General features: G+C 42.7%; 1 protein-coding gene across 3 annotated transcripts in view; it reads left to right on the top strand.

The window, feature by feature from the left end:
• The first annotated feature begins 5,812 nt into the window (after positions 1 to 5,812).
• Gpbp1 (GC-rich promoter binding protein 1) overlaps positions 5,813 to 22,348 on the top strand; it is a 77,437-nt gene continuing 60,901 nt past the window's right edge. For 2 of the 3 annotated variants that reach the window (XM_036207050.1, XM_036207048.1), the window contains exons 1-2: positions 5,813 to 6,229; positions 7,543 to 8,484. The gene's annotated coding sequence lies outside the window, so the exon portion shown is untranslated. Of the gene's footprint in view, positions 6,230 to 7,542; positions 8,499 to 22,348 lie in introns of all 3 variants that reach the window. The other variant, XM_036207049.1, reaches the window with a different exon arrangement.

The following is a 22,348-nucleotide window of genomic DNA, read 5'->3' as shown; positions in this document are numbered from 1 at the left end:
TTAAAAGGTCACCCATATAAATATTTATTTCAAATACGTACTTTATTCCTTTGAATTGTTGCACACTTTGGGGCAGCTTAATTACTTTACTCATTTATTGTGGTGTGTGTGTGTGTGTGTGTGTGTGTGTGTGTGTGTGCGCGCGCATAAGTGAAGAATTTGTGTGTGTTGGTTGGAAGATAACTTGTTGGGTTCTCTTCTTCTTCCATATGGGTTTCAGGGATTGAATCAGCTTGGCTGCAAAAGCCTTTACTTGCTGGGTCATTTCACCAGCATGGGGATTAAGTTCTAAGCATTAATCATCATAAAACAGTATATTCAAATACAGACTATTTCATATATTCAAATAAATGCACAACAATGTATGAAGCAAAAAGCCCTGCTTTGAGGACTATTCAATCTATTCTTTACTATGTTTTGTGGGGTTGGGGATCATACTGACACACTGACCAGAAAGATCCATTTTAAGAATATTAGTTTCTTATGGTCAAGAAGAAAGACTTTGGGTTGGGCATGGTGGTCCATGCCTTTAATCCCAGCACTCGTGAGACAGAGACAGGTGGATCTCTGCTGCAGAATGTCTTTATGCTGTGGATATGTTTTTGCTCTGATTGGTTGATAAATAAAATGCTGATTGGCCAATGGTGAGGCAAAATAAGGTTAGGCAGGACATTCTGACTGGAGAGAGAGAAAGCAGAGAGAGAGAGGGGAGAGAGAGAGAGAGAGAGAGAGAGAGAGAGAGAGAGAGAGAGAGAGAGAGAGAGAGGAGATTCTGCTAGCCACCATCAGGAGAAGCAAGATGTAAAGTATCAGTAAGCCACAAGTCACATGGGAAAGTATAGATTTATAGAAATGGGTTAATTTAAGATGTAAGAGCTAGCTAGCGAGAAACCTGAGCCTTGGCCATGTAGTTTGTAATTGATATAATCCTCTGTGTGTTTACTTGCGTCTCAGCAGCTATAGGACAGGCCCAGACACAGGAAAACTTCCAGCTACATTTGGCGCCCAGACTGCTGCCAGGAGAAACAGATCTCTGTGAGTTTGAAGCCAGCCTGATCTACAAAATGAGTTCCAGAACAGACAGAGCTGTTACACAGAGAAACCCTGTCTCAAAAAAAAAAAAAAAAAAAAAAAAAAAAAAAAAAAAAAAAAAAAAAAAAAAAAAAAAAAACCCAAATAAAAAAACCCCCAATCAACCAAAACAACAATAACAAAAAATAAAGGTTCTGGCTGGGCGGTGGTGGCGCACACTTTTAATCCCAGCACTCTGGAGGCAGAGCCAGGTGGATCTTTGTGAGTTCTAGGCCAGCCTGGTCTACAGAGTGAGTTCCGAGGCAACATCTAGCATGGGCTCAATTAACCGTGCCAAAGCCATAGGTGGAATAATTCTCTCTTTGATAGACAGTGCCCTTTTACTTCCCCGAATCCCTACCCGATAGAACTCTTTATACAAGTAATGCTTTTTCTGCTTCTTCCAGCCTTCTTATTCTTTCTCTAGGGTTTCTTTTCCATCATGTGCTCGACCTCCATACTGGCTTAACTTAAAAAGCATGCTTTTTTCCTTATCAATTCCAGTCTCCCCTGGGCAACTGCTGAGATTTATAGCTTACCTGCCTGGAGGTCTTTCTTTTAAATCCTAATAAAATTGTCCTCTTTGAGTAAACTATGACTTTGCTTGACTTTCAAATGTCTGCCTTTTAAATCTGGAATTGGAGGAAAAAACAAACCCATTTCTGTGGTCCTATCGAGTATCAGCACCCGGGTCTTGCAACATGATAGGCAGGTGCTAATGCACCTATTTTATTTTATTTTATTTTATTTTATTTTATTTTATTTTATTAAAACCAGTTCTCAGCAGGTGGTCATTTTAGTTTGTCAGTTTTCACTCTGACCTGTAAGTTGAGGAAAAAAAAAATCTTAGCTTATACAGCATTGTATACTTGGGCTCATACAACCTTGGGCTATATTAGTTGATGTATGTGGCTAATATCTTTGAAGTTACTGAAAGAACTAATTAAAATTTCATGTAAACAAAAGAAAGAAATTCTTGTCGAGCTTGGTTACAGAAGTGCAGATTCTCTCCCCTCAGAGGCTACAGTGGTATGTTTATTTATAGACTCGTCTATTATGTGATGTGCCTTGTGTAGATGTCATTAAACCAGTCAAAGAAGACTTCGGCAAGTCTGGGATAACTGGTAAGGGGTCTGCACATTTTTTTTCTCCTGTGAGGAGACAAGTTGATGCAAAGATCCTCCATTACTCTGACCTCTAGAGAGGTTCTTTATTGTCCCTAAACATTTGCTACTCTCCCATCCTTTTGACATTTTGAAACGGTCTTGATGGCCTTGAACTCCTGATTTTCCTGTTGGGATTGCTGGTGTGCTGTAGCAGGAATCTTTTTTTTTTTTAGCTGAGGATCAAACCCAGGGCCTTGCGTTTGCCTAGCTAAATCCTCAACCCCTGTAGCAGGAATATTAAAGAGTCTTATTAATACAATCAAACCCGAGGCTAGTTATTGGGGTGACTGCTGGGAGATCAGAGACATAGAACAAGCCACAGCTACCTCACCTTGCTAGTTCCTCAGGTGATCCTGTTACCTCAGGCTGGAAGCTTCTGAGTCCTCCTCCACATGAATCTCAGCTGAACTGTGCTGCTCCAAAGCCTGAATGCTTAACCAACCAAATGCTTAACTAACTAAATGCTTAACTAACCCTGGTGCCTGGTTTTCATGGCTTCTGTATCTTTCTATTTTCTGCATCACTCCCTGGGATTAAAGGCTGGGTTTCTGGGATTAAAGGCGTGGATCACCATGCTTAGCTGTTTCTAAAGTGGCCTTGAACACACAGAAATCCACCTGGCTCTGCCTCCCAAGTGCTGGGATTAAAGGCGTGTGCCACCACTGCCCAACTTCTTCTATGGCTTACTCTTCCTATTTTCTAGCCACCATTTGTGGCTCTGTCTCTAGTGGCTGTCTGTTCTCTGACCCCAGATAAATTTATTTCGAGGAACATACAATATTTTTGGGGAACACAATACCACATTGTGCAACATAAGATCTGGCACTTTTTTTTGCAGGGGGTTGGGAAGCAGAGGTTGTTTCTGAGATGGGATTTCTTTGCATAACAGCCCTAGCTGTCCTGGAACTCACTCAGTAGTTCAGGCTGGCCTTGAACTCACAGAGGTCCGCTAGCTTCTGCCTCCCGAGTGCTGGGATTAAAGGCGTGCACTAACACCGCCAGGTCAGCTCTTTAGGTTCTGCCAGTATTGCAGGGGCAAGGTGATCAAGACCCAGTGCCAACTGCAATATGTAGCAGCTTGAGTAGCTGTTGGTGGGGGTGTCCTTTCAGAGAATGCTGGAACTTGGGCTTCACGCCCCAAAGAATTTCAGGACAAGAGAATATGAAGCAGAGGTAGGGCATACTTAGGTGTTTCGTTTGTTTTTAAGCATAGATTTGCTCACAGGGGTGGGTAAAAAGAGAGAGGCTCAGTGAAACACACACACACACACACACACACACACACACACACACACCCAGGAGCAAAGGTGTGTCTTTTTCAAAGGGAGCCACATTTCCTTGTCTTTACAGGATCTCTATGTAAGATTTTGGTGTGTTCTGAGGTTAAGCTTGAAGACTCGCTAAGGAATTTAAGTGAGATCACAGAGTGGTTCTTGAGGTGCACTTGGCAGTGACAGCTGAAAAGTTAAAGCCCCAACTCACTAGGGTTGTAAGGGCCGTTAGGGTGCTGCCACTAAAAGCAAGTATGCTTGGTTGTAAATTTCCAGAAAGTATCTGGGAAGGGAACAAGCCCATACTTAAGGTTTCTCATACTGAGTCTTTACACATTCATAGTTCATTGCTATTTAACTTTCTTCTTTGAAATCTGAGGCAGGGTCTCATCTGTGGTCCTGGTAGGCCTGGATTTTCACTATGTTGACAGGCTAGTTTGGAACTCATAGTGATCTGCGTACAAAGTTCTGGGAGTAAAGGTGTGACCCATGACTCCAGCATCTTTTTCTTTTTGGGTTTTTCGAGACAGGGTTTCTCTGTGTAGCCCTGGCTATCCTGGAACTCACTCTGTAGACCAGGCCTACCTCTGCCTCCTGAGTGCTGAAAATTAAAGGTGTGGGCCACCCCTGCCCTGCTGACTCCAGGATATTTTAGGTTTCTTGGAATAGTTTTCTATACAAAGTAATCTTCAAGGCAAGAGTTGTTCATTCCACTGAATTTTTGACTCTGAACCTGTGAGAAGTGTTGTTTCTTCTCATGTCCCCATAATTGCCATCTCTTCCTATTCTGTCCAGTTTGACCTCAATCCTCAGAACCAGGAACATAAAACCCAGGTGTTGTGGCTTTGAAGGGATAAGGAGAATTCCAGGCTAGCCTGGGTTATATAGCTGAGGTCCTAGCTCAAAATCAAAAGCAACCCAAGTTCTCTTTCAATATATACATCACTTTTACAGATGCAAGCCTGGCATGGTGGAAAGAGTTTGGATTAGCAGAGCGGGGTGTGACCCCAGCGTTTGGGAAGCTGACGCAGGAGGATCAGGCATTCGAGGTTATCCTTAGGTACATAACTCCTTTGTGTGAGAAAGAGCAAATGAGAACTTGCCTCCCCCCCACACGCCCTGGCAACCCCTGCCTGCCATCTATACAAACCCACCTAAAACAAACTGAAGCTTAAGCCTGGTAGTCAGGTTGAGCAGCCAAGGTCCAGAGAGTAACTTGGAAATACTTTTTAATATGAAACCAGTTCCCTTATGTGAAAAGGGGGGGGGGGGCACCTTAGACATTGGCACAGGATTAAAACAGATAGCATCCAGTAAGTTTTAAATCCTTTCCCATTTACGCAGGGGGCATTTATTCATTGCCCAAGGTGGCAATCTCCACGATGTGTGTATAAAGGCTGAGTTGCAAATTAGGGTGAGTTTTCATTGCAGCGGACTTTCGGCGAAGTTTTAGGAGCACTGCACTCAACTACAAACCCCACAATGCAGATACAGGCTCAGTTTCTGTGATAACGACGCTCCCGTGGCTCGGGCGAAGGTAGGAACCAGTTATCTCTTTCCCCTCGTTCAGACGCCTCTTCTCTGGCAATGCCAACTTCACCTCTTTCCAAGTGAACCTTCAGTTACCACGTTTAGGGAAGCTGAACACCACGTCACACTTATTTATTATCATTTTCGAAAACAACCACGGTTTGCGCTTATGCGGCTTTCCCCAGGACAACGCTGCTGGCACGATCCGGGGGAAAGCCGGGCAGCCGCCAAGCCCCGGGTCGCTCACCCGGTTTCCGCGTGTCCACGTCCGGGCACGCTCCGCGCCGCACGCCACCGCGGCGGCGTCCAATCACTCCGGCACCGGCGGGGGCCGGCTCCGCCCACGCGGCGCTGAGTGCGGGCGGCCTGCGAGCCGCAGCCCGGCGAGCGACTACCGCCCGCCGCGGCCGCTCGGGGCTCCGACACGCCCGGCAGACGCAGGAGCGCCGGCCCGGCCCACCCGCTCGCCCGTCGGCCCGCCCTCGCTCGTGCCCTCCCCACCGCACCGTCCCGAGCTCGGGGAGCGCCCCTCGGGGAACGGCCGGGAATCCCTCCTCCTTCCAACCGAACGTTCCGGATTGTTCCCCCGTCCTCACGTCAGCAGCAGGGGGTAATCCCCGGCTCCAGCTGCTCCTGACGTCACCGCGCCGAGCCCCCGCCACCCCCCCTCCCCCCAGCCCCTGCGCGTGGCCCAGCCTCCGGGTCTTCCTCAAAGCCCCGCCCTCCGGGGGGCTGGCCACGCCCCCTCCTCGCCTCTCCTCTTCTCCCCCCCCTCCCCAGGCGCCCGACGTAAGGGGCGGAGCTTCTCTGCCCGGGGCGTGAGCGGTTGCTTGGGCCAGAAGGTTCTGTAGTGGAGGCCCTCCTCCTGCTGCCCCGCCCAGTGAGTCGGTTTGCACGGCTTCTTCCACACCCTTTCTTCCTCCTCTTTTTCCACCCGCCTCCCACTTCGCCCCGCCTTTCCTTCGCGTACTTCTCAACCTCTCGGGTTCCTTCCCCGCCTCGCCACCTCCCACGATCTCGCGAGACTTGGCCCAGAACATTGCGGATCGGGTCGGCGCCATTTTGGGACTGAGACTGGTTGTGGGGGAGGGAAAAGCGGCAAAAGGGGATTATTCAAAGTACCGAAAACCTCCTCCCGGGATCGAGCGCAGCGGCACCCCCAGGCCAGGGGCACCTCTGGTGGGGCAGAAGGTAACACAGTCCCCTGGGCCCCGTCCGGGAGTCCCGGAGTCCCGGGGAGGAGGAGGAGGAGGAGGAGGGGGGTGCCCGTGTCGGCGTTGGGGCTGGAGGGGTCGGGGAGCGGCGTTGGTGGCGCGAGGCGTGAGGCTGCGGGCGGCCCCGGGGAGCGGGGGGGGGGGGTGGGAGGGAGGACGGCGGCGTGGGGCTCGGGGCGCCCGCCCTCGGCGTTGACTCAGCCCGGCGGAGCGGCGGCGGCGGCGGCGGCGGCAGCGCGGAGAGGTGGGCGGCGGGGCCTCGGCCGCCGTGGGGGGGGGGTGCTCGGCGGAGGCCGGGAGCGGCTGCGGCGTCCGCGGCGTCGGGCAGCCTCAGGCCCCGGCACGCGCCTTCCCGGGCACCAGCGAGCCGGCCCCGGGGCTCGGGGCGAGCCGCGGCCGAGCTGTGTGTGGCCTTGCGCTTCGCCCTCCCCGCCGCGCCCGGCTCCGTGGCAGTGGCAGTTGCCGTGGTCGTTGCTCGCCGAGGGAGGCGAGCGCTTCCTTGGGCTCCGAGCCGGACGGGACTTGTTATTATTATTATTATTATTGTTATTATTTTTTCCGGAGAGAGCACCGTCCCTTTGCGCGGTGGACGAATAGGGTCCCCCCCCACCCCTATCTCCCACCCCTGGAGTTTGGACCGAAACCTGTTTGCTTAATTCGAGGAAACGGGGATTTACACCTTCATCCCGCTGCAGCTGCGGTCTGAGGCTGGGAAGTCGCCCCTCAGGCGGATCTTAGAGCCTTCCTAGCCACGCTCCCCTCCCACCTTTCCAGCCAGCCTTGCCAGGGGACAACCCAGCTGCCCCGTTCTCCCAGACCTTGCATTTTGGAAGGAGCGTCATTCCCCTTTCGCCTCCCGTCCTCGGAGTTTCAGGTTTACTAACGCTCCGTGGCAGCACCACCTGTCCATTTGTTTTTCTTTGGCACATGGGCTGGGATTAGGGGAGATCACTTGTAAGGTGGTGTGCCAAGTCCATAGTTTGAGTATTTGTTCGGAAACTTGTAAAGTTTTGCACACAAGAACCTCCAGTGTTCTTCCTGCACATAGTTCCCAGTTCAGATCGGAACTTTGCTCAGTGATTCCATCATCCACTATTTTCTACCCCTAGACTTGGAAATCCTTTTCATTCAGTAGACTTTTACCGAGGGGTTAGCCTCTTTCCCCAGCTCTTTTTAGGACTGTACAGACCGACCAGAGGTTGATTGGGGGTTGATTTTCATTTGAAAAATCAAAATTGTGATTTAAGTTTTTTTTTTTTTTTTTTTTTGTTGTTGTTGTAACTTCTACAGGTGATTGAATTATGCAGATATGAAGATCATCTTCTAGGTTTTTTTTAAAAGGCCTCGGGATATTTCAAGTGGCCATTTTGGAATTACAGTTCTGTTTTTGTGTTGGGTAATTTTGCCCCAGAAGTTTATTAAAATTGACAAGAATCATCTCTGAAGTGAATTGATAGTAGTAAGCCAATTCAACGAGCTGCTGAAAGACCCAGTCATTTCTTCAGTATTTTGGTTCAAACGGATTATATAAGTGGTTAAAGTATTTCGTCTGGTGTTATTTTCGTCTCTTCCCCCTCTCCTGTTGGTGTTCTTCAGCCAAAACTGTAAGATATGTTTGATTTGTGTACTGAGTAGTTTCAAATTACTGTTTAAATATTGCTGAAGTTTCGTGGCAGTTCTTTTTACCTTTATTGAAAGTTTTAGTAATTTTTGACTTCAGCTCTTTTCATATTACAATGGGACAGCTTTTCTAAATGAAGACATTGAAAGAATACAGAGTTTTTTTCCTTTTCCGTTTTATTTACTTGGGAGTGTAAGATGTTCCGGTGTCACACCAGCATGGTGGGATCGAGATAGCTATTTGTCTCTGTATATGCTGATGTGGAGCAGTAAGCTTCAGATGTGAAGTTTTCTTTTTGTTTCTGCTTTTTGCACATAAATTGGATATTTCATCTGGAGTGGATAAGTACAACAGTGACAAATACATGGAATAATAAAGAAGACCTTGCTCTTGAATCCAAGGAACTTGGCTAATTCTGGACACAGCCATATGAAAACTTCAAAATAAATATGGGTAGCTGACTTCAAATAACTCTATGTCAAATAGTCATAGGTTAAGTATCTTCAAAGAACTTGGATATTTCAGAGGATACAAAATAAAAAAACAAACTGGAAAACATAAAGCTTATAGAGAAAAAACCAACACCTTCCTGTGCAGTCCTCTTGGAATTTGTAAGTACTCTATGGTGAGCAAATTAGATATTTGTAATCTGTAATATGAGTCAAATTGATCCAGTGTTATTCTTGGAAACCTTTCAGTTTCTTGAAAAAACTTTGCTTTTGATTGAGTTTCTGGATAGTCTGAAAATAGTCATCAGCCATGTAGTAAATTGAAATGGAGAAAATTTTAAGACTTACAAGTGTTTCAAACTTATTACAGTCTTAAGTTTAAAGTTTTTGTGTTTTTAAGGTTAAAATCATCTGTCAGTATTCATTCACTTTAGACTATGAATAACAGAATAGTAGAAACTTAGAAAAAAATCCTACACATTTCACATATCTGGTTGGTTTTACATTTTAAATATCTTGAGTCTTGATTGCTGGTTTACTTTCTAAATGAGTTTAGACAGCATTACTACACATAATTTTTTAGTGATCTAGCTTAGAGTAAGGTAGTTGTAAAACAAAATAATGATGCATGTTTGGTTTTTAAATCTGGTATCTTATGAAATAGTAAACTATTCCTAATATTTTAACTCATTACAGCCATTAAGTTTTTGAAACAGTTTATTGAAGAGTTTTAGTGTTTCACACTCTTAAGGTTCTTAAACTTTAATGGGAAAGAGGCAGAGGAACTGAGCAAGTAGACTTCAAAACCTTTAAACTAGCATACTGATTACATTACTCCCCTCCCCCAGAAATGTGCTGGCTTAAGTTCAGAGATAGTTTTTTTAAGTTGTGGATATTAAGTGGTCTACTTGACATTCTTTTAACAAATGTAAGAATTTTTAGTGATAAGTTTAATTTTGTTTTTGTTTTTGGAGGCAGGGTTTCTCTGTAGCTTTGGAGGCTGTCCTGGAACTTTGTAGACCAGGCTGGCCTCGAACTCACAGAGATCCACCTGCCTCTGTCTCCCGAGTGCTGGGATTAAAGGTGTACACTGAGATTAAAGGAGTTTTGGGGCATTCCGGAGTGTTTTTAAAAAAAATTCACTTGAGTGTATTTTCACATAATTAGTAGATAGATTAAAATGACTACATTTAATTGATCTCATCTAATAACTGTTCTAGAAGATTGGAATTTTTCAATACTTTTCCATATATTTGCTAACTAGTAAATTGTTCATTTATTTCTAAGCAGTTTTCTCCCCTTGCTAACCTGTTGAGTTCTGTTAGTTCCTTAAAGCAAAAGAAGCAGTAGTCTAGCCGGGCAGTGGAGGTGCTTATCCTTAATCCCAGTGCTCGGAGGCAGAGGAACATGGCTAGCCTGATCTACAGAACTAGTTCTAGAACAGCCAAGGCTATGCAAAGAAACACTGTGACCAAAAAAAAAAAAAAAAAAAAAAACCAAAAGAAAAGAAAAAACAGCCAGTAGTCTAAATGAATGTTGGTATTTAGATATTCATGCTTAACATTTATTTTTCTGCTCTGAAGTTGGGATTACAGTTCAATTCCCTATGTTCTGACAGACTGGATTATATGTGTTTTCTGTGTTAGATGATCTTCAGTAGTTCTTAAATATTAAAAAACAAACAAACAAACAAAAACCACATTCGTTCTCCTGACTTAAATCTCAGTGCTGAAATTCACCTGTGTGCTGCCATACCAGGCCTTTTCTGCAGTATTTTAATAAATTGGTGAGAACATTCATCTATCACTTGGGATCCAAGAGCTTGTATTCCATGCATTCCTATTAATTGGCTTTTGAGATTTCTTGTATACAAGTATGTATCTTCAATGTGAATAAGAAATTGAACTTGTGCTGTTGTGTTGAGCCTTTTTTATCCCAGCATTAAGGAGGCAGAGGTGGGTCTGGTGTACATCATGGGTTTCAGACCAGTCAAACTAAAAGTACTGGGCACTGGGTGAGGGAAAAAACAAAAACTGCTCCACAGAAATCACCTGACCTTAATTCATAGCAAATAACCACATTTGTTTCTTGTGATTTTGAAATTTCTAGTATTTTCAAGCAGTGGTATCAGGGTAAATTACTTAAGAAACCAGCTTTGGACACTTGACTCCTTGGTAGTCTATTGTGAACTTTGTCTACAGCAATTGGTCAACAACTGATGTGCTGTGCTGGGCTTGGTGGTGCACCCCTTTAATCTCAGCAGAGACGGGCGATCTCTTTGAGTTCAAAACTACCCTTGTCTACAGAGCTGAGTTCTTGGACAGCAAGGATTATACAGAGAAACCTAGTCTTGAAAAACAAAAACAAAAATGAAAACAAATTCTAAAACAAAACCAACAAAACACCCAGATGTATATACTTCAAAAACATTTCTGTGAAGTGTGTGTCAGTGCCTGTCATGGCCAGAAGAGGGTGTCAGATCCTCCTGGAATTGGAGTCACATTACAGGTAGTTGTGAGCCACTCTAAAGTGGGTGCTGCCAACTAGATTGAGGTCCTCTGGAAGAGCACGCAGTGCTCTCAGGCTCTGAGTTGTCCCTTTAGCCCCTGAATTTCAGCTCTAAGACAGTTTCTCATGTAGTCCAGGGTGGCTTCAAAGCCAAAAATGACCTTAGTCTTCTGATCACTTGCCTCTTCCAAGGCATAAATTACAGACATGCCCCTCTCCTCCCACAGGTTTGAACCCTTGGCTTTGTGCAAACTAAAGCAAACGTTCTACCAGCTGAGCTACAGCTCCACCCTATCTGATTATTTTGACAGTTTTCCAATGTTTTACTTTCTGGAAATTGAACTGTATAGTATCACCAGTTAGTAATGGTAGGACTGATTCTTCCCCACTCTATTCTTCCAGTTTCTCTTACTCATGTCTAAATGAGGTGAATGAGGTGTTTTAATAATTACAGTTAGATTATGGTGTAATGTGTTTTTGCTGCATTTTTTTACATGATAATCCTGTTTTTTTTTTTTTTAAAGATTTATCCATTATGTATACAGCATGTATGACTGCAGTCCAGAAGAGGGCACCAGATCTTGTTACAGATGGTTGGGAGCCACCATGTGGTTGCTGGGAATTGAACTCAGGACCTCTGGAAGAGCAGTCAGTGCTCTTAACCTCTGAGCCATCTCTTTAGTGCCCCCCCCCTTTTTTTTTTGAGACAGGGTTTCTCTGTGTAGATTTGGTTCCTGTTCTAGATCTTGCTCTGTAGACCAGGCTGGCCTGGAACTCAGAGATCCACCTGGCTCTGCTTCCTGAGTGCTGGCTTAACCATGTTCTAAATGAGGTAAATGAGGTGTTTTAATAATTACAGTTAGATTATGGTGTCATTTGTTTTGCTTCATACTTTTACATGATAATCCTGTTTGTTTGTTTGTTTTTGGAGACAGGGTTTCTCTGGGTAGCCTTGGCTGTCCTGGAACTCACTATGTACAGACCAGGCTGGCCTCGCAGAACTTATAGGAATCCACCTGCCTCTGCCTCCCGAGTGCTGGGAATGAAATCCATTCTTTTTTTTTCTTTTTTTTTGAGCTGAGGATCGAACCCAGCTACCACTGAGCTAAATCCCCATCTCTGAAATCCATTCTTAATACTATGAGAAAGTAGTAATTATAGTCGTGTAAGTAAGGAAATTAATATTTAGGAAAGTTGAGGCTGGAACAGAGTTGCTCACTTAGAATTAGAATCCAAGTGATCCCCCCCCCCATAAGCATATGGCTTATGCTTTTCACTGATCTTTCAGTTAGTATAGTAAATGAATTAAAAGGGAAGATTGATTTTATTTTCTATATGTATGAGTTTTGCATGTATATTTGTATGTATACTGTGTTTGTGCCTGATGAGAAGAGGGTATTGGATCCCCTGGAACTAGAGTTGTAGACACTTGTGAACTGCCGTGTATGTGCTGGGTCTTCTAGAAGAGCATCCAGTGCTCTTAATCAAATCTCTCTAGCCCCCACCCATTAAATTTTTTTTTTTTTTTTTTAAATTTGTGTGTGTGTTTAAGTTCATGCTGGAGGCCAGAGGTACCAGATGTCATGGAGCTGGAGTTAGAGGCAGTTGTGAGGTGCCTAATGTGGATGCTGGTACCCTGTCCTTTGCAGCAGCAAGGGGTCGGTCACCAGCTGTCTCTAGTCCTTAGTTGTCCTATTTGTAAACAATAGTTTTGATATGCTTTCCCTAATGACTAATAGAATATTTTATACTGAGACATTTATATACCTTCAGAGAACTATTTAATATGGATTGGGGATGGGCCTCTTTCATGCTAGACAAGTTTCATCCTCAGTAGTAGTCTCAGCCAAGCCTGTACTCTTGTCAGTATGCTTTACACTCATTCACGCTGGACAAACTACCCCCAGCACACCTGTACTCTGAGTCACTCTGCTTTACTCACTGTCTTCTTGTGATTACCACTTTTCATTCATTCTGTTTGAACACCCCCCCTCCCCCAACTCTGATTGTACTAATAGAGGTTGGTGAAGTGAAGAGAAGTTGCCAGTTAGTTTTGCTATTTGTTAGTAACTGTTTTGATGATAACTTGGCTTGGTTACAAGTTAAAATGTGGTTTTAACCACAGTCTCTTACAAATGTGGATCTAAATATTTGTTGTGCTTTTTACTTTCTCTCAGGTTTTGGCCTGAAATTTCTACATAGATTTTTGTTTGTAAAGCTGCTGGTGAGCCTGATGCACAGCAAAAGGAAAAAAAAAAACCCCAAATACTGATTAAAGAGAAAGACTGAAGGATGGGACAGTTTAGTTTGAAAGTGAGATAAATGAGAGATTTGAATCCATGTCAGATGATCTTGTGTTTTGACCATATATCTTGATTTTTATTTTCTTGCATATTTTTGTTTGTGACATAGCATCTTTCTGTCTCAGTGTTTAATCTTGGCTGGTCTGGAATTTGCTGTGCAGTCAGACTGGTCTTAAACTTGTGGTAATCCGCCTTGTCAGTTAAAGGAAGGATGGGTCTGTACCATCATACTTGGCCTTGTCTGTGTCACTTAAAATGAGAACCTTAAAGACTGTGTGTACATGTGTTGTATATGTTCATGTGGAAGTCAGAGGATGGCTTTCAGAAATTAGGTTCTCTCCCTCTAGAAGTGGAAATATTTAAATACTTAAACAAAAGTAGCACTGTTATTCTTCCCTCCCTTTCTTGCTTTGTAGCCTAGTCTGTCCTGGAATTTATAAGCCTCCTGCCTCAGCCTCCCTAGTTGATATAGGTATGATTGGATGAAAGGGTAGATTATTGAACCTACTTTTAAAGTTAATTTTGTTACAAATATAGGATAGATAGGGTATCTTATTTAATTTTGCCAAATACAAATAGACCAGATATTATAGACTAGACAGTATAACTCACTCTCTCTCTCTCTCTCTCTCTCTCTCTCTCTCTCTCTCTCTTTCTATATATATCTGTGTAGCTTTGCGCCTTTCCTGGAACTCAGTGATCTGCCTGTCTCTGCCTCGCAAGTGCTGGGATTAAAGGCGTGCGCCACTACTGCCCAGCCACAAGTGTAATTCTTGCTTGATAATTGTTTTGTTATCTGTAATTTTTTTTTTTTCTCTTGACAGGGTTTCCCTGTGTAGCTTTGCACCTTTCCTAGAACTCACTTGATAGACCAGGCTGGCCTTGAACTCACAGATCTCAGAGATCCGCCTGGCTCTGCCTCCCGAGTGCTGGGATTAAAGGTGTGCCTGGCATTATCTGTAATTTTACTATGTGAAAGTTAAAACCTTCCTTTTTGAAAAAAAGAAAAGGGGAAGTGCTGTGGGATGTTCTGTAAGTTAAGTGTGTTGCTCTGATTGGTTAATAAATAAAATACTGATTGGCCAGTAGCCAGGCAGGAAGCATAGGCAGGACAAGGAGAGAGGAGAATGCAGGGAGGTGGAAACCTGAGGTGGAGAGATGCTGCCACCAGCCACCATGACAAGTGAGATGTAAGGTACTGGTAAGCCATGAGCCACATGGCAACTTATAGACTAATAGAAATGAGTTAACTTAAGATATAAGAACTAGATAACAAGAAGCCTGCTGCAGCCACACAGTTTGTAAGCAATATAAGTCTCTGTGTGTTTACTTGGTTGGGTCTGAGCAGCTGCAGGACTGGCAGGTGAGAAAGATTTGTCCTGACCATGGGCCAGGCAGCACTGGAGAAAACTCCATCTATACCTAGTGCTGAGATTACAGGTATATTTATTTCACCACACCTGGTTATTTGCCCATTAAAACATTGTTGTTTTAGACAGTCATATATTTTGGATAGTAACCTTGATCATATTGAGTGAATCATTTGAGAACAGGATCTTAGGACATATCTCAGGCTGACTTGAAACTGTAACTCAGGCTGGCCTTGACCTCTGATTTCTTTCCTCAGATGGGTGAATGCTGATATCACAGGGTGTTGTACCACCATTTTCAGCATTGAATGAATCATGAGAACTAATAAGTACTGCCTATTGGTGTCCATAGCATGTCCTGGGCTATTGCATGGAAAGTTTAGTCTAGACAGCTGTGTGGGAGGACTGCTTACTCTGATTTTACAGTGGAGGAAATGCAGACACAGGGATTCCAGACACTCTGCCAAGGTTATACAATTAGTATTTCTGTATCAAGGCTTACAGTTAGCTTTTTAGGTGCTAATGAGAAAAGCAAATTACTATTCTCTTTTAGAAGATAGTTATTTTCATTTTGGGCAGCAACTAAGTTTTATTTTCCTAGGTGAATATGATAACAGTTTGCAGGTTGATAATCTTCATTCAGGAACTTAGGAATCAAACCCAAGTCCTCTGTAAGGGCAGTGAGTGCTTTTAAACTCTGAGTTACCTCTCCTGTCCAACCATAACTAATCTTTAGGGTCCTTGTGAACATTTACTAAAATGAGGTATCTCAAATCAGTCATACAAAGAAATTCAGTCTAAGATTAAATAATTTACCTAAGGGGTTAGGTGACAAAACCAGAATTTGAATTGGTTTTTGTTTTCTTCTTTTTCTCCTTTCTCTTTTAAAGTGGTGCTGGGGACTAATTTCTGCCACGTGTAATTTCTGTTCCAGTAGAAACTGGCCTAGTAGTGGCTCTTATCCCTTAGTTTTCCTGTCCACTAGAACTGTGATATGGTAGAAACCTGCTTGGAGACATCCTCCTGCTCTGCTCTTCTCCATCTCTTCCTCTCTCCATTTCTCTCTTCCCTCTCCTTTTCCCACCATCCCTTCTCCTTCCCTCTTCCCTACCCCCTCTCTCCTTCCCTCTTCCTTTCCCTCTGAGACAGGGTTCCACTTTATAGCCCAGGCTAGCCCAGAACTTGTATTCGTCAGCTTCCTAAGTTCTAGGTATAAAAGCAAATGTTATACTGTGTATGCTTGATGTATTTTTGGAGTAGGAGATAGAGCCTAGGGCAAGGCAAAAAGGAAGAAGAGCACTTAGGGGAGCATACACCACTGACCTACGCTGTACCTCTTTTAAAAGTAATCTGTTAGCCGGGCGGTGGTGGCGCACGCCTGTAGTCCCAACACTCAGGAGGCAGAGGCAGGTGGATCTCTGTGAGTTCGAGGCCAGCCTAGTCTACAGAGCTAGTCCAGGACAGGCTCCAAAGCTACAGAGAACCCCTGTCTCGAAGTAAAACAAACAATCAAAAGTCATCTGTTAGACTTTTGTTGTGATTAAAAAGCTCATAGAAACCATGTCAAATAAGGGAAGATTTTAGCCTTCAGTCCATCATGGTGCAAGAGCGGAGCAGAAAGGCTCAAAGTGCAGCAGGTAGAAGGCAGAGAATATTTGCACTGTCTAACCAAATCCATTAGCTCCTTTCTTCTCCCCTCTAATTCCATTCTGATGCCACCTGTATTCAGAGTAGATAGATAGAGCCTTCCCTCAAAACTCTGGAAGGCCAGGGTGGTAGCACACGCCTTTAATCCCAGCACTCAGGAGGCAGAGCCAGGTGGATCTCTGAGTTCAAGGCCAGCCTGGTCTACAGAGTGAGTTCCAGGACAGGCACCAAAACTACACAGAAAAACTCTGTCTTGAAAAACAAAAACAAAAAACAAAACAACAAAAGAAACAAAACACCTCTTTGGAAGTGTACACTAGACACATACACAGTGCTTTATTTATCTCTTAGGTTCTTTTCAATCCAGTTTAGTTGATAGAATTAACTGTCTTTGAAGCAAAATACCCTCTTTCATATTAGATCAAAATAATATATACTTGTAATAAAGGTAAATGAAGGGAATTTATAATAAAGTAACACATTTAAGTATGTAATGTCATAAGTATGTTTAATCTAGAATATAGAACACCCTTTATTCATTTCTTTATGTGTGCATGCCTATATGTGTTGACATAACTTCTGGCTGGCTGGAACTTACTATGTAGAACAGGCTAGTCTGGGATGATCCTCTTGCTTCTGTCTTCCCAGTGCTGAGATCTAAGGGTTGTGCCTCTGGTTAGTTCATCTTGTCTTTTAAACAAACAGACAAATAAACCAAAAAAAAAAAAAAAACAACAAAAACTAATGTCCTTGGTTAGTATGGTCTTTTTTTTTTTTTAAACAAAAATTTTTTTTTTTGGAGCTGAGGATTGAACCCAGGGCCTTGTGCTTGCTAGGCAAGCGCTCTACCACTGAGCTACACCCCCCCCCCCATATATATTTATTTATTTGGTTTTTCAAGACAGGGTTTCTCTGTGTAGTTTTGCGCCTTTTCCTGGAACTGGATTTGTAGACCAGGCTGGCCTGGAACTCCCAGAGATCCGCCTGGCTCTGCCTCCTGAGTGCTGGGATTAAAGGCTTGCTTGCGCCACCACCACCCGGCCCCCAAAAATATTTTAAGAACATTTTTTTATTGTTTTATGTGGATGAATGTTTTGCCTTCATGTCCATGTATGTGTAAGCATGGGCATGCTGATGTTGGAGGAGGCCAGAAGAGGGGTATCAGATCCCCTGGAACTGACTGGAGTTAGATACAGATAGTTGTGATCTGCCATGAAGTCCTGGGATTTGAGCATGGGTCCTCTGGAAGAACAGTTGGTGCTTTTAACTGCTGAGCCATCTCTGTAGACCAGGCTGGTCTTGAAGTCCTAGAGAGCCACCTGCCTCTGTCTCTGAGTGCTGGGATTAAAAGTATGTGCCACCACTGCCTGGCTAAAATATAAAATTAATTTAAGGACAAAATATTACCACAAAACTTAATCTTACTTTTAAAAAAAAACATACTTATTTTATTAATGAGTCCTCTATCTGCATGTGTGACTTTATACCTGAAGAGGGCATCAGATCCTACTATAGATGGTTGTGTGCCACCATGTAGTTATTGGGAATTGAACTCAGGACCTCTGGAAGAGCATCCAGTGCTCATAACTGCTGAGTTGTCTCTCAAGTCTCTCAGGTCCTCCCCCCCCCCCCCCCCCCCCCCAGTGGAGGACCGAACCCAGGGCCTTGCGCTTGCTAGGCAAGTGCTCTACCATTGAGCTAAATCCCCAACCCCTCAGTTTATTTATTTATTTATTTTGGATTTTTCGAGGCAGGTTTTCTCTGTGTAGCTTTGCGCCTTTCCTGGAACTCACTTGGTAGCCCAGGCTGGCCTCGAACTCACAGAGATCCACCTGGCTCTGCCTCCCGAGTGCTGGGACTAAAGGCATGCGCCACCGCCGCCTTTAGTTAAGGGTGCTTGCTGTACAATGGAGAGGACTTGTTCTTATTCCAGCACACACATAAGACATCTGACAAGCTCACACACCAGCACAACACATGTACTGTTTGTACACTTGCATAGTTTCATACTCACAAACAAAATTTTAAATACAAATAAAAGGAATGTCTTGATTCCATTAAACAATTGATCTTTTATGCCAGGCATGGTACTTCCCTGTAATCTCAACACTCGAGGCTAAGGCCGGAGGATGAGGAGTTCAGGGATATTCCTCTTGCTAAGGCTAAATAGTGAGTTTGAGGACAATGTAGATGACATGAGACCTTGTTTATGTGCTTATGTTTCTTCATGGACCCACTTTGAAGTTAGTTTTACTGACATACTCTCAAGTGTATACAAAGCTTTATCAGACCAAGAATGTATAGGATGTTTTTATCAACCAGAATGGTGGCTCTTAACCTGTGGGCTGCAACCCCTTTGACAAACCTATTTCCAGAAATATTTATATTATGTTTCATAACAGCAAAATTACAGTTATGAAGTAGCAACGAAAATCACTTTGTGGTTTGGGGTTCACTACAACTCGAGGAACTTGGGTTAAAGGGTTGAACTACTGCTCAAGATAGTTAACTTGTTTGCTATAAGTTAATTGTGAAGCACTAGTCTTTTACATGTATATAATACATTTGTGTTATATACTTTTGCTTTCTAGAATGCCATGTCTGAATCTAGAAAAGTCTTATCATTTCTTACCATCAATAAAGAATTTCTTTTAGAGAGGTGTCATGTCACTAAAGCTGGCCTCTTAGTTCGCATGCAGTCATTTGAGCATCCTGATTTTACCTCCACCTTAAAGATGCTAAGATTACAGACATGCCTCACCATGTTTAGCTGTGCTTATTTATTGTTTATTTTTACAAAAATTAAGTCTTTGAATATTTGAAACTGTAGGATGTAAAAACAACATTTTTCATGTGTTACTGATAATAATGCTAAGAATGTCTGTTCTAAGTACATGGTGTAAAATGGCAGAAATGTTTAAGGTCATTTCAGAAATTGTTGGAAAAGTGTGCTATAATCTTAAGCCAAATTTCATTTAACAGTTAATTTCGTCAGCAGCTAGGCATGGTGGTGCAATATTGTAATCCTGGCACTTGGGAGGAGGGGCAGGAGGAGAATTCAGCTGTGTAGCTGTGTAGTGAATTGTAGTCTAGTTTGTTCTAAGTGAAACCCTATAAAAAAAGATCCAAAACAACAACAACAACAAAAAAACCCAAAAAGCATCAAATAAACCTCCCAATTTAAAACAAAAATAAAAAAACCAGTCAGCAACTCACTTTTTTTAATTTTAATTTTTTAAAATTACCTACTTACCCACTCACCCACCAGTTTATTTATCTCTATTTATTTATTTATTTATTTATTTATCTATCTATCTATCTATCTATCTATATCTATCCATTCATTCATTCATTCATTCATTCATTCATTCATTATGTGGGTGGGTGTTAGTGCCACAGCATGCATGTGGAGGTCAGAGGACAATTTACCTGAATTACTTACTCTCTCTACCTTCTGTCTCTACCATGTTTCTGGTTTGACGTCTTTACCTTACTGAGTTGTCGCCCTGACTGTCAAATAACAGTTCTTAAGAAAAGCCAAGCTTCTAACAATGCCATCTGAAGATAAGTTGATATGGTACATGCTGAGGAATGGTGAGAGGAAACTTAGTCTTTTGTGTTCTGTAATTAAGCCATTAATTTTAAAAGCATCAACTTTGTATAGGAAAAGCTCTACATTTGATAACAGTATAGTTTTGAATCGGGTGTCTAAGGCATCATGGTTCACTTGTGTGTGCAGCGTGTGTGTTGTAACAGCACAGGCAGAGTGAAGTGAATATGTTGCTCTTAGAACCAGAGTTATTGTGAATGTTCTTGATGCAGTATGGGTCAATACTGTCAGAACATCAGATTTATTAAACTTGGTTACCAAGCATTGAGAATCCTTTTAATTCCTTTTACTGATGCTAGTTATTTTCACCACTCCTACATTCAGTTAGATGATACCATATGGGGTTGAGGTCCACTAAGAATTTGGGATGCTGGGTGTGGTGGCTCAGGCTTGAAATCTCAGCCTTTTGGAAGTAGAGTTGAAGGTCAGTCTGCTCTCCCAGCAAGTTTAGGCCAACCAGGACTACATAATAAAACTCTATCTCAACAATAACCCCTCTAAAAAAACCAAAAACAAAAAAAACTAAGACAACCCAAAACGGCAAATTGAGGACCATGGGATCAGCCAAGAGGGAGAGAGTGAATTGGAGAATGTAAGTAAATATAAAATGAAGGGAGTGAAATGAGCAGTAATGTGTTTGGTGTTTTACATATTTATATATACACAGAAACATTTAAAATTGTTAAGACAATGCATAATACTTTTGGGTCATACTTAGGTATGATTGATTACTTGAGTAATCTATGGTATGGCATCATAGCTTTAAGTGATTATATTTATATATACATGGTTTTTTTTTTCTTTTTTTCTTTTTTCTTTTTTGCGACAGACAGCATTCATCTGGCTGACCTGTAAACATGTGTCAATCAGAATGACCTTGAACTTGTGGCAGTCCATTTGTTCATCGGTTAACACTGGTTCTTGCAGAGGTCCTGAGTTCTATTCCCAGCAACCACATGGCTCACCAACCATCTGTAATGAGATCTGGCGCCCTCTTCTGACCTGCATGCATACATGCAGGCAGAACACCGTATAAATAATAAAATAAATCTTAAAAAAAGAAAAAGAGTTTTGGAATTTTAGGGTATGGATCATCATGCCTGGCCTTAGATAGGTAATCTTAAATGTCTAGTCCATATCTTCATATCATGTAGTCATCTTTCTTGAATTCTCCATATGTTAAACTGTACTCTTATTTATATTACAGAACAACCTCAAGTCACGGGTTCCCCCCACCCCTGGTAGTACTTGAGAGTGAACCTGGGGCTTGGGGGTCTCAAACATGCTAGGCAAGCATACTACCATTGAGCTGTACAGCCTTAGCCTTTTGTGGGGGAATGATTGAATTTAGAATCTTATGCATGCAAGGCAAGTGGTCTGCCCTACCTGCTACTCTCCCTCTTTTTTTTTTCTGTTCATTTTTTATCTCAGTAAGTCTTCCTTATCAGACTGAAACATCTAGGAATCATCTTTGGTGTCCATTCCCCTTGAACTCTATTAGCAAATAAACCTGTTTGTTCCACCTCAAATCTCTTATGTTCTTTTCTATCCCATTGCCTCTACACTTGTCCAAGACACATCTTACTTTCATTTGAATGACTCATTAGCTGCCTTTCATTTGTACTGTATAGCTTATTCACAGAACATAGTGATCCTTTCAGAGTATTAGTAATTGGGACTGTAGAGATGGCTTAAGGGTGAAAAGTGTGGACTTCTTTTGTAGAGGACTTGTTTGGTTGCAGCTACCCTGGGTGTCTTCTGGGCATCTGCGCTGAACATGGTGATGGCACACATAATTAAAAACAAAGAAAAGGTAAATTGTCTGCTTAAAAGCCTATGGTGTCTTTGGATCTAAACATGCTATTGTACTTACAAGTCTTTATATTGTTTATTTTTTCTGCAACTTTGTGGTCTTAGAGCCCATTGGCCTCTGCCCACCTTTCCCCATTAGCCCATCCAGCTGCTTCCCTCTGCTCCCTTTCTCTCCCCATTTCCTTTCCTACAGGGAAAGAACTGATTGGAACTTTGGGCTCCAGGGGTCCTCCTGCTTTAGTCTTTGAATAAGTTGAGACTGTTTCTGTGGAGTACTGCACCTGGCTAGTTCAGGTTTACCTCAGCGGTTTCCTGCTGCGATAGACTTTCTCTTTTTTTTTTTTTTCAGAGCTGAGGATCGAACCCAGGGCCTTGTGCTTGCTAGGCAAGTGCTCTACCACTGAGCTAAATCCCCAACCCGATAGACTTCCTCTGACTACATTCTGTCAGTTCTTTTTGTCCATATTATCCTACTGAGTTCATCAGAGCTGAAATCACCTCATTTAATTTCTTTTTTATGCCTGTCTTGATGTAAACTTGGAGGGCAAGGACCTTTTCTCATTTATTTATCGAAAGTCAGAATTATTCACATTGTAGATAATTTATTCTTTTTTAAGGTTTAAATTTGGTATATGTAGTTAGTATTTTTGTTATAAATTGATGCTTAACTGCTTGGAGACTAGTGAAATTTGTTTTTACAGATCACTTAGAAGCTGTTTTGTTTGCTTAGATTTTCATCAATTGTTTCATGAACTTCTAAATCTGTTTACTAGATA

The sequence above is a fragment of the Onychomys torridus genome, chromosome 15 (genome assembly GCF_903995425.1).
Source record: "Onychomys torridus chromosome 15, mOncTor1.1, whole genome shotgun sequence".
Taxonomy (NCBI): Eukaryota; Metazoa; Chordata; class Mammalia; order Rodentia; family Cricetidae; genus Onychomys; species Onychomys torridus.
Note: the sequence above shows the minus strand (reverse complement) of the source record. Positions and strands in the feature narration are given on the sequence as shown.